This window comes from Aquarana catesbeiana, linkage group LG05 (genome assembly GCF_042186555.1).
Source record: "Aquarana catesbeiana isolate 2022-GZ linkage group LG05, ASM4218655v1, whole genome shotgun sequence".
NCBI lineage: Eukaryota > Metazoa > Chordata > Amphibia > Anura > Ranidae > Aquarana > Aquarana catesbeiana.
In genome coordinates, this window is record NC_133328.1 from 132,883,262 (window position 1) to 132,901,211 (window position 17,950).

Sequence of the window (17,950 nt, forward strand, 5' to 3'; positions counted from 1 at the left end):
CTGGAGCACAAGGCATGACGCCGATGCACTGGTGGCTCCGCCCCCTCTGGAAAATCAAAATACGTACTATAAAATACGTACTGAAAAACAAATGCGAACTGAATACATGCACTGAAAACCAGATACGAACCCACAAGCACAAACTGAAGAGCAGTAACGATCTGAAAAGTACAAGTCTAAAAAGCGCGAATCGTCTCTCACCAAACTTCTACTAACACGAGATTAGCAGAAGGAGCCCAAAGGGTGGCACTTGGTACTGAACTTCCCTTTTCTAGTGCCGTCGTACCTGTTGTACGTCAACGCGTTCTTGACGTTCGGAATTTGTGTGATCGTGTGTATGCAAAACAAGTTTGAGACAACATCCGTCTGAAAAAATCCATGGATTTTGTTGTCGGAATATCTGATTGTGTGTACAGGGCATAAGGATAAGTTCAGGCGTGTTATTTAAATATACAGTATTTATCGGCGTATAACACGCACCTTCACTTTAAGAGGGAAGTTTCAGGAAAAAACTAACATTTTAAATAAAGAACTCTGAAGCAAAATAAGGGTCAGTGCCCATCAATGCAGCATAATCAGTTCCCATCTGCAGCCTCACCATTGCTACGAATGCACCATTGCCATTGCCATGAATGCAGCCTCACCATTGCCATAATTGCAGCCTCACCATTGCCATGAATGCAGCCTCACAATTGCCATGAATGCAGCCTCACCATTGCCATGGATACAGGCTCTGAAGGCAACCTCACCATTGCCCTTAGTGCAGCCTGATCCATGCCCATCTGAAGCCTCGGAGGGGACAAGGAGGGGGCGGGACAAGCGCCAACAGATTACATATAGGAGAATCTCCTGTTTACTCGGTGGCCTCTTTAATACAAAGTCCCGCCTCCTGCGATAGACAGAACAGTCGTCCAATGCAAGCCCAGGAGATGGAACTTCTTATTACAGAGGCCTGCCAAGTAAACAGGAGATTCTCCTGTATGTAATCTGACAGCACTCGTCCCACCCCCTCCCTGTCCCCTCTGAGGAATGATAAATACAGAATATATCTTTTGTGGCCCCCCCAATGAATCCCCAAGCGCCGAGCTCAGGGATTTGTTGGCAGCCAGAAAAGATAGATATATCCAAATTACCAGTGGCCCGTATGAAACCAGACCACAGGCCGCAATTGGCTCTTTAGATTAGATTTAAAGATGAGTAGATTGGAGTTCCTGGATTCAGATTTGCAGTGAAATGGGTACAATGTGCCACAGATTGCTGTTTACTCTGTCAGGTGAACTGATTAGTTCAATATCCCTTGAACCCTTTAGCAATCCACTATCTCTTTGCAGAGTGTGTAGTGCATCCCCCACTCACCTGCACTCATTTCTGTAGCTAAAGTCTCCTTCTCATTCTTATGCTAATGGGTGAGTCTAATTTTCTGTTCCACCTTCCCCTTGAAATTATCCTTGAACTATCATTAAAAAATAAAGTCCTTAATGTTTAACCCATCCCTAATATCCAACCGTTTCCAGTCCTTAACTCTTACTTTAACCCTTATAATTAGCACTCAATTATAACCCTAAACTTTTATTTAAAAATGTAAGTGTTTGTTAACTCAAAAAAAAAACAGATCCTGTTCCCTTAAAGCATGTTATACAGAACAGTGCTTGTGTTTTGTCATTTGGACCCCTGTAACACCTAAAAAACCTGAGCCCTGACACTGTGGTCAGTTTGCATGATTCCGTCATCCACAGCCCTGCTGTCTGTCTCCTGTGTCTCCTCTGTCCTCCTCCCCCCTCCCCTCCCTGCCTGTCTGCTCGTACCAAGGCCCGCCCCCCCGCTCCTGCAACAAAATCATCTTATCCCCTCTGTACCATAATAACAAGTGTCCCAGTACCTGTGTTATGTAAAAATATCTTTCGATCTGTATCTATATGAGCTCCGCTCCCGCCACCCAGCTGACTGTCGGCTCTCTCTCTCCTCTCTTCCCCTCCTCCCCAGCTGATGTCAGCGATAGGGCTTGGCCGAGGAGAGAGCCAAGTAATCAGCTGAGTGCTGAGAGCGGAGCTTATACAGGTACAGATCGGAAGATTTTTTACATAACAGAGGCACAGGGACACTTGTTATTATGGTACAGAGGGGATAAGATTATTTAGTTGCAGTGGGCTAGCAACCAATTTAAGTTTAATCTACTTCTAATATAGTAATGCTGCTGAATAGTGATGTGTGTCCTGCAGATTCTTTACAGGCTCTCCACACGCACTGTCAGGAGTCATACCAGGCTATAAATATTTTTTTAAAGGGCGTGTTTTCTATTTATTGCTGGCTACTTTTTTTTTACAGTCTGTTCCTCAGTCCACATGCATTTCACTGCTAAGCAGATACGTGTATTTTCACAGGAAAATTTCTGGTTGCAATATTACTTTTTTTTGGTAAAAACAGTGTAATATTCTAAGGCAAAGTGTATAATAATAGGAGCTTATTTTTTACATTGCGAAGTATTTAAAAAAAAGAATCCTCAAAAAAGCCCCTCGTTGAAAATTCAATGTTAATCACAATGCCTGCTGCCACAAGCTCATGACCTAGCACACAACCCCTGAATTGTCATCAGCTATATACTGTAAGTGCAGGGCAGAGGTAGTGGGGGCACCGCTGACCAAATTTCAGAAATGGTGCCCCTTTATCTATTTTTATTTGGACACTGCATCCCAGTAATAACTACTGTTGTATGGAATGCACCACTCAAAACTTTAAATGTATCACACCATCAACCATAAAAATTATATTGTGAAAACAAGATATTTATGTACAAACAATATTTTGAAATTGTACCAAAGTTGCCATAAAACCTAAATGTAATGAATTCAAATTTCCAGACATGCAAATAAGATTCTGAATGTGAATATTCCAGAACTCCTGGGCAGGACTGCAAGGGACATAAATACACTGTACAGAATGTGCCCTACCAACAGGGACTCCACATTTTAAATCTTCATTCCAACTGGTCTAATGGAACTCAGGGCATACATGGCAGTTACACTCCACTCATCAATTCAAATGATATATTGTATAAAACCAACCAGGAACTAATTGGATATTTATAGATCTTATCCTATTACTCTAATGCCACGTCCACTCTTCCTTCCACTCTTCCTTCCACCCCAGCTGAGGCTTCCGATGTACAACCTGGGCCTTCCACCCAGGAAAAAGATGTGGAGGAGCCCAGCTTGAGTCAGGTATAGCATTGTTCAACATATTTCTCAAAATTGTGTGTGATTGATGAACAATAAACTAAAACTATGTCCCCTTTTCATACATAGGAAATCCTCAGTCAGGAGGAGGCTGTAGAAAGTGGCAGCCAGGAGGTGGCGGGGGTAAGTAGCAGCCAGGAGGTGGTGGGGGTAAGTGGCAGCCAGGAAGTGGCTGGGCCCAGTAGCCTGACCAAATTTTTTTATCTGCAAGACACAACACAAGACAAACCCTAATGTCAGGCTAAACTTGCATAATCTTGTCCCAGTCTAGGCCTCAATCTATAAGCAGTATAGGCCACTGATGCCCCAAGTTAAAATTGTACCTTCGTTAGAAGGATCCGTCCTCTGCTCACAGATCGTATGTACGATGTACGCATGTTATGCTTTATATATACACTGCGCATGCGTAAAACTTTGCCTGCCCCTGACCTTCTTTATAGTATATTCCCCGCCCCCTGTCTTTCGGCGCAGTGGGAGAGCACATGGCGGAGAAAGAACAAGTGCATTCAGAGGAGATCAGCAACGAGGAGGACGACAAAAGCCCGGAGCCACAAATGTCCTGATCCAGGAAATGTAAGGCCTCTAATATGTCCTTTGTAGAGATGGTGGAGATGGTGGCCATCTTGAAGAGGGCTGACTATGATGGGAAGCATGGACCTTACCCAAACCCAAATGTGAGAAAGGCCAAGATCATGACTAAAGTTGTGAAAAGTCTGCATAAGAATTTTGGTGTACGGCGATCCAAGGATCAACTGAGGAAACGATGGCCAGACCTCAAATTGAGGGAGCAGGATCAGTACAGAAGAATGAAGATAGTGCTGCAAAAAAGTAAGTATTTGTTGTGTGTTCCTATTATTCTTATTACGTTCGTGCTGCTACATTTGTTTTTCTTTATTGTTGTACAGTTTAAAATGGCAAGTTTCAGGTTTGTGGGCACAGTAGTAAACATACGTAGTAAACATCATTCGTTCGCCCACTAACACAATGTTTTTGGCAGATACATTTTAACTACATTTGTTCATGCCTATTTGGATTAAAAGAAGTTTAGGACATTGTTGTCTAGATGGGTTTGTAACTAGAATGAAATGCAAACTTGATCTTCCTTGCTTAATCAAAAAGGACCAAGTTGGCTTTGTACCTCAGAGACAGGCCGGGAACGTTATCTGGCGAATACTGCAGCTACAACATATAGCCCACAGCCGCTCGTTGGAATCTATGCTTTTGTCTGTGGATGTGAATAAGGCCTTTGACACTTTGTCATGGCCTTATCGAACGTCCGTACTTCGCCATTATGGATTTGGGGTCTCATTTTTGTGGTGGGTGTCAGTCTTATATGACTCCCCCCAGGCTAAAATTAAATATTACGGCTTTGAGTCACCCCTTTTCTACATTGGGAGGGGTACATGCCAAGGGTGCCCACTCTCACCACTTCTCTTTATTTTGGCTCTAGAGCCATTGGCGGAGGCGGTTCGTTCCCATCCAGATATAAAGGGTATAGATGTAGCAGGCTCTTCCCATTAAATATCCCTATTTGCCGATGACATCTTGTTAACTTTAACTTCCCCCAGAATCTCTTTACCAAACTTGCTACCAAACTCTCTCCTAGACACTTTTGGCTCTTTTTCGGGTATCCGTGTCAACTCTTCCAAATCTAAGGCTCTCTCGGTTAATCTCCCTCCCCCAGTATTGAAGGACTAGAAAACAACCTACCCCTTTTAGTGGTACTCCTCGTTGCCTTAGAATTCGCCTTACCCCAACATATGCGGGATTGTACCAGGCCATTTTCCCATCCTTATTCAAAAGATTGTCTGACACACTTTTTTCCTGGTCCTATTTACCATTGTCTTGGCTTGGCAGGATAACCGCAATCCGTATGTGCTATCTCCCGAAATTGCTTTATTTCTTCCGGGTCTTACCTGTTTTAGTCCCTTCACATATTTTACGAATACATCAACGTAAGCTTTTGCAGTTTGTCTGGGGTTCCAATCATCCTCGAGCCAACAAACAGGTTTTGTATGCTCGACTGATCAATGGTGGCCTTTCCGTCCAGAACTTGCAGGCCTATTACACAGCAGCAAGCGTAGCTCCGCTCTCCCATCTTCATGACACATATCAGATGCCGCTGTGGGCCACGACTGACCTTGTTGATTCCGACCCCATACCTGTTTCCTCTATACCCTGTCTCCCTCCCATCCACCGCCCAGCTGCAATAGGACCATGTCTAGCCCACTCTTTACGACTATGGGACTCTGTTAAATATTCTGCGGGTCTGATCTCCCCTCAGTTCCCGCTTCTGCGACTTCTCCATTGTCCATTGTTTCCTCCAGGCTGTGAAAACCCGGCACAGTTTTCATGGTGGACCAAGAACGGGTTCACGGATATCCACTCCCTGTTCACTCCTACTAGGATACTGTTATTTGATGCCCTACGCTCTTCGCATGGTATCCCCTTGCGTGAACACTATAGCTACCTACAACTTAGGCATTTCCTCCAACAACTCATTAAATCCCATCCTGTCCTATATACTGACCCCTTTCAAGACTATATGTAGAGCTAGACCCCACTCTCCAGGCCTGATATCTCTGATCTATTCTTCTATAATCTCTGTAGGAAAGCCCCCGCTTAGACCTTATCATCTTCAATGGCAAAAAGAACTGGGAAGGCAGCTTGATCTAGAGGACTGGCAGGCTATGACTATAGCCATTTCCAAATGCTCAAGAAACGTCCTTATTATGGAGAATGCCTATAAAGTGCTATATACAGTCAGGTCCATAAATATTGGGACATCTACACAATTCTAAGCTTTTTGGCTCTATACACCACCACAATGGATTTGAAATGAAACAAACAAGATGTGCTTTAACTGCAGACTTTCAGCTTTAATTTAAGGCTATTTACCGGTATTTACTGATTTATCCAAATCAGGTGAACAGTGTAGGAATTACAACAGTTTGTATATGTACCTCCCACTTTTTAAGGGACCAAAAGTAATAGGACAATTGGCTGTGTGTTATTCCCTCATTATCCCATTTACAAGGAGCAGATAAAAGGTCCAGAGTTTATTTCAAGTGTGCTATTTGCATTTGGAATCTGTTGCTGTCAACTCTCAATATGAGATCCAAAGAGCTGTCACTATCAGTGAAGCAAGCCATCATTAGGCTGAAAAAACAAAACAAACCCATCAGAGAGATAGCAAAAACATTAGGTGTAGCCAAATCAACTGTTTGGAACATCCTTAAAAAGAAAGAACGCACCGGTGAGCTCACCAACACCAAAAGACCCGGAAGACCACGGAAAACAACTGTGGTGGATGACCGAAGAATTCTTTCCCTGGTGAAGAAAACACCCCTAGGGATGAGCCGAACACCCCCCGGTTCGGTTCGCACCAGAACCCGCGAACGGACCGAAAGTTCGCACGAACGTTAGAACCCCATTGATGTCTATGGGACTCGAACGTTCGAAATCAAAAGTGCTCATTTTAAAGGCTAATTTGCATGGTATTGTCCTAAAAAGGGTTTGGGGACCCGGGTCCTACCCCAGGGGACATGTATCAATGCAAAAAAAACTTTTAAAAACGGCCGTTTTTTCGGGAGCAGTGATTTTAATGATGCTTAAAGTAAAAAAAAAAAAGTGAAATATTCCTTTAAATATCGTACCTGGGGGGTGTCTATAGTATGCCTGTAAAGTGACGCGTGTTTCCCATGTTTAGAACAGTCCCTGCACCAAATGTCATTTTTAAAGGAAAAAATCTCATTTAAAACTGCTTGCGGGTTTAATGTCATGTCGGGTCATGGCAATATGGATGAAAATCAGTGAGACAAACGGCATGGGTACCCCCCAGTCCATTACCAGGCCCTTTGGGTCTTGTATGGATATTAAGGGGAACCCCGCACCCAAATTAAAATAAGGAAAGGTGTGGGGCCACCAGGCCCTATATACTCTGAACAGCAGTATACAGGCGGTGCAAACAAGACAGGGACTGTAGGTTTGTTGTTAAGTAGAATCTGTTTGTAATTTTGAACATTTTTAACGTGTTTAGCTCCAGCCAAAAAATCTTTTCTAAGCTTTTTGGAAAACATAGGGAAGGGTTATCACCCCTGTGACATTTGTTTTGCTGTCTTTCCTCCTCTTCAGAAGATTTCACCTCACTTTTTTGTCCCAATGAAAAATGTTTTTTGAAAATTTGGGTTTTTTTGTGGAACAAGGATTGGAAAGCATCAGTGGAAAGGAGAAATTGTTTTCCCATATTAACTCTTACAGGAGAGAATTTCCCTTCCTAGGGGTAGATTTCATCTCACTTCCTGTTGTCTCCTTCCGTTTGCAAGTAGGAGTCGTTTGTAAGTTAGATGTTTGAAAGTAGGGTCCTGCCCTATATACTCAGCAGAAATTTGGGCCTTAGGTGTTGCTGTGGCCACAACACTGTAAGCCCTCACAGGGCCCTGCTGTGAAATATTAGATCAAGAATTGTAATTACATGCCCCTGTTGAACAGGAGCTGAAAAATTAGGCCTTAGGCACTGGTGCTGGTGCCACAACACTGCAACCCCTCACAGACACTCTAGTTGGAACGCAGGAACGAGCCCTGCTGCAAATTATTGCTTCAAAAATTGTAATTACACGCCCCTGTTAGACAGGGGCAGAAAAATTGGGCCTTAGGCACTGGTGCTGGTGCCACAACACTGCAACCCCTCACAGACACTCTAGTTGGAACGCAGGAACGAGCCCTGCTGCAAAGTATTGCATCAAAAATTGTAATTACACGCCCCTGTTAGACAGGGGCAGAAAAATTGGGCCTTAGGCACTGGTGCTGGTGCCACAACACTGCAACCCCTCACAGACACTCTAGTTGGAACGCAGGAACGAGCCCTGCTGCAAAGTATTGCATCAAAAATTGTAATTACACGCCCCTGTTAGACAGGGGCAGAAAAATTGGGCCCTAGGCACTGGTGCTGGTGCCACAACACTGCAACCCCTCACAGACACTCTAGTTGGAATGCAGGAACGAGCCCTGCTGCAAAGTATTACATCAAAAATTGTAATTACACGCCCCTGTTAAACAGGGGCTGAAAAATTGTGCCTTAGGCACTGGTGGTGGCGCCCAGAACCAAAAATGTTCTTACAAGCTATCAGCGTGATGATTGAGGAGGAAGAGGATAATTACTCAGGGATAGTCACTCAGCATCAGCATAGGCAGTCTTTGAAGGGATCTGAGATTTCAAAAAAAATTATTCGGTTACATCAGCATCAGGTGCTTGGTAGCTGGTGGTGATCCAAGACTCATTCATTTTTATGAAGGTCAGCCGATCGACCGAGTCGGTGGACAGACGCACCCTGTGATCGGTTACCACGCCTCCAGCAGCACTGAATGTGCGTTCCGAAAGAACGCTGGATGCAGGACAGGCCAGTAGCTCAATTGCATACTGTGCAAGCTCTGGCCAGTGATCCATCCTCAAGACCCAGTAACCCAGAGGATTTTCGGTGGGAAAGGTGTCCAAGTCTGATCTTGCCCCTAGGTATTCCTGCACCATGTAAAACAGACGCTGGCGATGGTTGCTGGAACCGATCATACCTTGGGGCTGCGGACCAAAAAATTGTCTGAACGCATCGGTCAGACGGCCACCTTCTCCACCGCTCCTTCTTTGACTGACCGAAGCCTCAGCAACACGTTGTCCAGAAACAGGAGTTTGTAACCTCCCAGTCTCTGGGAACGCGTTGCACAGACCTTTCTGCAAGGCCTCCCGAAGATGTTTCATCCTCTGCTCCCTCTGCGATGGCAAGATAAGGTCCGCAACCTTACCCTTGTAACGTGGATCAAGGAGGGTTGCCAGCCAGTATTGGTCCTTCTCCTTGATACCACGAATACGAGGATCCTTACGCAGGCTTTGCAGGATCAGGGAGGCCATGCAGCGTAGGTTTGCTGAGGCATTCGGTCCGGAGTCCTCTGGGTCACTAAGAACGACATGGTCCGCAGCCACCTCCTCCCAGCCACGTACAAGTCCATGTGTTTCTTGGGACTGATCCCTTAAAGACTGCTGCTGATGCTGAGTGCCAGGCTCCACCTCCATACTGACACAATCTTCCTCCTCCTCCTCTTCCTCCTCGTCCTCTTCCTGTGTGATCGGCGGGCACGCAGGAACACTGTCTGGATAAAGGGGGCCTTGAGAGCTAAGGAAGTCCTCCTCTTCCTGCCTCTGTTCTGCCTCAAGTGCCCTGTCCATTATTCCACGCAGCGTGTGCTCCAACAGGTGGACAAGGGGGACAGTGTCACTGATGCATGCACTGTCACTGCTCACCATCCTCGTGGCCTCCTCGAATGGTGACAGGACAGTGCATGCATCCCTGATCATGGCCCACTGGCGTGGGGAAAAAAAACCAAGCTCCCCTGACCCTGTCCTGGTGCCATAGTCGCACAGGTACTCATTGATGGCCCTCTGCTGCGTGTGCAGCCGCTGCAGCATGGCCAACGTTGAGTTCCACCTGGTGGGCATGTCACAGATTAGGCGGTTCTTGGGCAGGTTAAACTCCTTTTGGAGGTCCGTCAGCCGAGCACTGGCATTATATGACCGGCGGAAATGCACACAGACTTTCCTGGCCTGCCTCAGGACATCCTGTAAGCCCGGGTACCTGCCCAAGAACCGCTGCACCACCAAGTTAAGGACGTGAGCCAAACAGGGCACATGGGTCATTTGTCCCTGTCGGAGGGCAGAGAGGAGGTTGGTGCCATTGTCGCAAACCACCATTCCTGCCTTAAGTTGGCGTGGCGTCAACCACCTCTGAACCTGCCCCTGCAGAGCTGACAGAACCTCTGCCCCAGTGTGGCTCCTGTCCCCCAAGCACACCAGCTCAAGCACCGCATGGCATCTTTTGGCCTGCGTACTTGCGTAGCCCCTTGAACGCCTACGGAGCACCGCTGGTTCCGAGGAAGAGGCCATGGAGGAAGAAGAAGAGGAGGGGGTGGAGGAGAGAGGTGTGTCACAATCAGCATTTTGGAGGCGTGGTGGCAGAACAACCTCCAACACTACTGCACCTTGTCCTGCATCCTTCCCAGCTGCCAGCAGAGTCACCCAATGCGCCGTGAAACTTAGGTAACGTCCCTGTCCATGCCTGCTGGACCATGAGTCAGCGGTAATATGCACCTTACCGCTGACCGCCCTGTCCAGCGAGGCATGGACATTGCCTTCCACATGCCGGTAGAGAGCCGGAATCGCCTTCCGTGAGAAAAAGTGGCGTTTGGGTACCTGCCACTGAGGAACCGCACATTCCACAAACTCACGGAAGGGGGCAGAGTCTACCAACTGAAAAGGCAGCAGTTGAAGTGCTAGCAATTTTGCCAAGCTAGCATTCAACCGCTGGGCATGTGGATGGCTGGGAGCAAACTTCTTTCGGCGGTGCAGCAGCTGGGGCAGGGAAATTTGCCTGGTACAATCTGACGTCGGTGTACCAAAAGCAGATTGCCCACAAGTACTTGGCTGTGACACACCTAATTCTACACCTTCATTCCTCTCACTGCAGGTCTCAGAGAGGACTGAAGGTCTAGTGGGGTTGGAAATCTCAGCTGATGAGGAGCAAGGAGAGATCCTCTTTGTTCTTTGGTGTGGGTCTTTTAGATACGCTTGCCAACGAACTGCATGGCAGGTCAACATATGTCTGGTCAAGCATGTGGTACCCAAGCGGGAGATATTTTGGCCACGCGAGATACGCTTGAGACATATGTTGCAAATAGCAGCGGTGCGATCTGATGCACTCGTCTCAAAAAAGGCCCACACCAAAGAACTTTTTGAATAACGCGCAGAGACTGCAGCGCCCTGCACATGTGGAGCTTTGGGGTGTGATGCAGTCAATGTGTTGCCCTTAGGCTGGCCCCTGGAGGGCATCCTGCCTCGTTGGTGATGTGCTGCCGCCTCCTCCTCCTCCTCCTCCTCCTCCTCCTCCTCTCTCCTATCAGGCACCCACGTTGAGTCAGTGACCTCATCATCCCCTCCCTCCTCATCACTGGAGCAAACCTGGCAGTATGCTGCAGCAGGGGGAGCATGACTGCCAGATTGCTGTCCTTCTTGGGCACCCCCTCTGTCCGCGCTCATGTTACTGCCTTCATCGAGCTCAGTATCGTCATCAGAGCCTTCCAAACGCTGGGCATCCTCCTGGAGCATGTACCCAACACTGTGGTCAAACAGTTCGAGGGAATCCTCATGAGGACATGGTGGAGCTAGGGAAGGAGTCACTGATGACATTGAGCTGAGGGAAGAGGCCGCTGCTTTGCCAGACAAAGCACCCTGGGCATGGGTGAGAGAGGATGAGGAGGATGAGGACGGCTTGGTCATCCACTCGACCAAGTCTTCCGCATGTTGCGGCTCAACATGGCCAGCTGCCGAAAAAAAGGCCAAGCGTGTCCCATGGCCACGTGCTGATGAGGATGCACCGTCTCCACGACCAGCACTAGACACAGAGCCTGCTTGCCCTCTCTTATTGGCTTGTGACTGTCTGCCTCTCCTTCTTGGCCTTCCAGACATACTAATGGCCTGTAGCTGCACTAAGCTGGGATAGAACACCTGTAATTTTCTTCAAGTAGCTTTATATACTGTAACCAGACAAGCCTGCCTGTCAGTAGGAAGATAACAGGAACGGATCTAGCTGAACACTGTGAGCAGGACGCACTGTACTAAATGTAAATAGTCTAGCTGCCTGACCGTGGTACTAATAGGATCAAATAGAACACCTGTAATTTTCTTCAGGTAGCTTTATATACTGTAACCAGACAAGCCTGCCTGTCAGTAGGAAGATAACAGGAACGGATCTAGCTGTACACTGTGAGCAGGACGCACTGTACTAAATGTAAATAGTCTAGCTGCCTGACCGTGGTACTAATAGGATCAAATAGAACACCTGTAATTTTCTTCAGGTAGCTTTATATACTGTAACCAGACAAGCCTGCCTGTCAGTAGGAAGATAACAGGAACGGATCTAGCTGTACACTGTGAGCAGGACGCACTGTACTAAATGTAAATAGTCTAGCTGCCTGACCGTGGTACTAATAGGATCAAATAGAACACCTGTAATTTTCTTCAGGTAGCTTTATATACTGTAACCAGACAAGCCTGCCTGTCAGTAGGAAGATAACAGGAACGGATCTAGCTGAACACTGTGAGCAGGACGCACTGTACTAAATGTAAATAGTCTAGCTGCCTGACCGTGGTACTAATAGGATCAAATAGAACACCTGTAATTTTCTTCAGGTAGCTTTATATACTGTAACCAGACAAGCCTGCCGGTCAGTAGGAATTTAACAGGAACGGATCTAGCTGAACACTGTGAGCAGGACGCACTGCACTAAATGTAAATAGCAGGAACGGATCTAGCTGAACACTGTGAGCAGGACGCACTGTACTAAATGTAAATAGTCTAGCTGCCTGACCGTGGTACTAATAGGATCAAATAGAACACCTGTAATTTTCTTCAGGTAGCTTTATATACTGTAACCAGACAAGCCTGCCTGTCAGTAGGAAGATAACAGGAACGGATCTAGCTGTACACTGTGAGCAGGACGCACTGTACTAAATGTAAATAGTCTAGCTGCCTGACCGTGGTACTAATAGGATCAAATAGAACACCTGTAATTTTCTTCAGGTAGCTTTATATACTGTAACCAGACAAGCCTGCCTGTCAGTAGGAAGATAACAGGAACGGATCTAGCTGTACACTGTGAGCAGGACGCACTGTACTAAATGTAAATAGTCTAGCTGCCTGACCGTGGTACTAATAGGATCAAATAGAACACCTGTAATTTTCTTCAGGTAGCTTTATATACTGTAACCAGACAAGCCTGCCTGTCAGTAGGAAGATAACAGGAACGGATCTAGCTGAACACTGTGAGCAGGACGCACTGTACTAAATGTAAATAGTCTAGCTGCCTGACCGTGGTACTAATAGGATCAAATAGAACACCTGTAATTTTCTTCAGGTAGCTTTATATACTGTAACCAGACAAGCCTGCCGGTCAGTAGGAATTTAACAGGAACGGATCTAGCTGAACACTGTGAGCAGGACGCACTGCACTAAATGTAAATAGCAGGAACGGATCTAGCTGAACACTGTGAGCAGGACGCACTGCACTAAATGTAAATAGTCTAGAAGATAACAGGAACGGATCTAGCTGAACACTGTGAGCAGGACGCACTGCATTAAATGTAAATAGTCTAGATAGAAGATAACAGGAACGGATCTAGCTAAACTGAATACAGTGTATATATATATATGCAACACCTGGGATGCATATATATACACAATACACTGTAAGTGCAGCTAACTGACTGACTGTTCTGCCTAATCTATCTAACTCAAATCAAATGACACTGTCTCTCTCTCTCTCTATCTCTCAGCACACCGGAACACACACTACACAGGGCCGCCGTGCAGGCGGCCTTATATAGTGTGGGGTGTGTACTAAATGCCCTGAGCCGTAATTGGCCAAAGCCACCCTGGCTTTGGCCAATTACAGCTCTCTCTACTGACAGCGCTGTGATTGGCCAAGCATGCGGGTCATAGTGCATGCTTGGCCAATCATCAGCCAGCAATGCACTGCGATGCCGCAGTGAATTATGGGCCGTGACGCGCCACACGAATTTAGCGCGAACGGCCCATAACGTTCGCAATTCGGCGAACGATCGAACAGCCGATGTTCGAGTCGAACATGGGTTCGACTCGAACACGAAGCTCATCCCTACCCTTCACAACAGTTGGCCAGATCAAAAACACTCTCCAGGAGGTAGGTGTATGTGTGTCAAAGTCAACAATCAAGAGAAGACTTCACCAGAGTGAATACAGAGGGTTCACCACAAGATGTAAACCATTGGTGATCCTCAAAAACAGGAAGGCCAGATTAGAGTTTGCCAAACAACATCTAAAAAAGCCTTCACAGTTCTGAAACAACATCCTATGGACAGATGAGACCAAGATCAACTTGTACCAGAGTGATGGGAAGAGAAGAGTATGGAGAAAGAAAAGAACTGCTCATGATCCAAAGCATACCACCTCATCAGTGAAGCATGGTGGTGGTAGTGTCATGGCGTGGGCATGTATGACTGCCAATGGAACTGGTTCTCTTGTATTTATTGATGATGTGACTGCTGATAAAAGCAGCAGGATAAATTCTGAAGTGTTTCAGGCAATATTATCTGCTCATATTCAGCAAAATGCTTCAAAACTTATTGGACGGCGCTTCACAGTGCAGATGGACAATCACCCGAAGCATACTGCGAAAGCAACTAAAGAGTTTTTTAAGGGAAAGAAGTGCAATGTTATGCAATGGCCAAGTCAATCACCTGACCTGAATCCGATTGAGCATGCATTTCACTTGCTGAAGACCAAACTGCAGTAGAGGCCTGACATAGCATCACCAGGGATGAAACCCAGCGTCTGGTGATGTCTATGCGTTCCAGACTTCAGGCTGTAATTGACTGCAAAGGATTTGCAACCAAGTACTGTATTAAAAAGTGAAAGTTTGATGGATAATTGTTAATCTGTCCCATTACTTTTGGTCCCTTAAAAAGTGGGAGGCACATATACAAACTGTTGTAATTCCTACACTGTTCACCTGATTTGGATGTTAATAACCTCAAATTAAAGCTGAACGTCTGTTGTTAAAGCACATCTTGTTCGTTTCATTTCAAATCCATTGTGGTGGTGTATAGAGCCAAAAAGATTAGAATTGTGTCAATGTCCCAATATTTATGGACCTGACTGTAGGTGGTATTACACGCCGGCTAGACTGGCCCGCTTTATACCAACTTACTCTCCCCTCTGCTTTCGGGGATGTTCGCAGGAAGGTTCCATGGCTGGTGGTCATGCCGGAGGGCATGCAGGTTATGGGTCAGGGTCTATGCTCTAATTAGGAATTTATTTCATATTAATCTTAAAAGGGGCCCCTATGAAGCCCTTCTAGGCAAACATATTCCCAAATTGCTATGACCAGAAAGGCAACTGGCACAACATATTTTTACTGCAACTAAGCTGACAATTGTTAAGGCTTGGAAAACCCCTATGCTTAAATTTTGAGGCGGTCAAGAACCGTATGAATGATGTCATGGTGAATGAGAAATTAACAGCCATTTTGTTAGACACGCATGACAAGTTTCTTAGAGTTTGGTGACCATGGATTATGTATACTCAGCCTTCCCGGTTTGACAGTACGCTCCTTTCGATTTAAGGCTCCTCTAGCTCACACCCCGTTGACTCTCTTCTTCTTCTCTTTTCTTATTCCCCTTCTCCTTCTCAGACTCTTTCTTCTCATATTTGTTGCTTCCTTTTTTCCAGTTCATAATGCTTAATGTACTGATTGCATATGCCTGTCCGGCAGACAGGGATAGTCCTGATCGGATTGGTTATGCTTTATAACTTTGTATTTTCAATATTTCCCTTTGTTTCCTTCCTGAATCAGTTTAATTTTTGAGTTACATCCACATGGACAAGGAGACCTTTGATCAAAATTCTTATATGGCTATGCAGGGTTCTATATGAGGACACTTTTGCTTACAGACGCCTTATGCTCCCTGGAATGCCTTAGAACGCCTCTCCTGGACTTATAATCCTTTTTTTCTCTGCTCATCCCATGGAGCATTGAGGCTAGCGCCAGCATATTCCTAATGTTCATGTCCCTTTCTTCTCACTTCCCATATGTATTTTATTTTTTCTGTTTGTCCCTCGTTTATTGCATTATGTAACCACGTATATGTTGTCCTGATAAGTTAGCTAACATGCTAATAAATCTTTGTGAAAGAAATGCAAACTTGATTCAGTATTGTACGTCAGCGCGTTCCTGATGATCCGAATTTCCGACAACATTTGTGCGACCGTGTGTATGCAAGACAAGCTTGAGCCAACATCCATCGGAAATAAATCCCAGGATTTCGTTGTCGGAATGTCTGATCGTGTGTATGTGGCATAAGTGTTAAGGGTGCCAAATTCACTGTCAGTTCCACATACTCTTCACCACTAGAGGTCGCCACTACCTTTAAAGTCTTTGTGGAGAGATAGGTCCTTCCCCACAGGTATAATAAGTGGCCATATTTCAGCAGTGATATCTCCGCTATCCCCGCTTCTTTGTTAATGTGGCCAAGGATTTCTGGTCATATAAGTTAATGGTGTCAGTTATGTCAGTGGTTACTAGGGACACAGCGGGTGAGAGCACCAGCCCTTTTCTTAACATTTAATAATATCTTATTATCTTATCTTTATTTATCACGTTCATTCCCTTCACATCCCATTTTTCTGATTTCAGTGCACCTTTCACCCTTTCCCCACGTCACCTCATTATTCCTCCCTTACAGCTTGACCAATTAACCATATGCACATACCAGCCCTTAATACATCCTGAGTGACTTTCAATGATGCTTATATACTCCCCACATGCATGGGATCTTCATCCCCATGACTAAGCTCTGGGGGCAGTGTGAAACGTGTTGGGGTGTGGCCTGGCAGGAGACCAGGCTAAGTTTGTCTCTCTTTATACCACCATAGGACTCCATGGAAGTGTGGCACCAGGGTTCTCTCCTCTCTTCCTTCCAGTGACTACAGGAGCTCGGAAAAGCTCCATCCCTTGCTGGCACTCCTACAGCGGACGCTGCATCACCCACACTACTCCCCACATTGATCAAGCCTGCAGCGGAGCGGCACACTAATAAACTGTGGGTCACACTACTTTTAAAGTCTTTGTGGACAGATAGGTCCTTCCCCACAGGTATAAGCAGTGTTCATATTTCAGCAAGGCTGCCTCCGCTATCCCTGCCTCTTTGTTAATGTGGCCAGAGATTTCTGGTCATGTAAGTTAATGGCGTCAGTTATGTCAGTGGTTTCTAGGGACACAGCGGGTGACAGCATCAGCTCTTTTCTTAACAACCATTGAGAGCAGTAAGCTGTCATATAGAAGCTATAGAAATACCACTTCCATGTATGATGTTTGACTCCAGTTGAAAGGAGGGGTCTACTTGCCAAAAGTTCGAGCATTCATCCAAACACCCAAACTTCAGTCCAAAGCTAGGTTCAAACTAAACCGTTGGCTCATTCCTGCTTTCAAGTAAAATATATACAGTGGGGCAAAAAAGTATTTAGTCAGCCACCAATTGTGCAAGTTCTCCCACTTAAAAAGATGAGAGAGGCCTGTAATTGTCATCATAGGTATACCTCAACTATGAGAGACAAAATTTGGAAACAAATCCAGACAATCACATTGTCTGATTTTTGAAAGAATTTATTTGCAAATTATGGTGGAAAATAAGTATTTGGTCAATATCAAAAGTTCATCTCAATACTTTGTTATATATCCTTTGTTGGCAATGACAGAGGTCAAACGTTTTCTGTAAGTCTTCACAAGGTTGTCACACGCTGTTGCTGGTATGTTGGCCCATTCCTCCATGCAGATCTCCTCTAGCACAGTGATGTTTTGGGGCTGTCGCTGGGCAACACGGACTTTCAACTCCCTTCAAAGGTTTTCTATGGGGTTGAGAGCTGGAGACTCGCTAGGCCACTCCAGGACCTTGAAATGCTTCTTACGAAGCCACTCCTTCGTTGCCCGGGCGGTGTGTTTGGGATCACTATCATGCTGAAAGACCCAGCCCCGTTTCATCTTCAATGCCCTTGCTGATGGGAGGAGGTTTGCACTCAAAATCTCAAGATACATGGCCCCATTCATTCTTCAATGTACACGGATCAGTTGTCCTGTTCCCT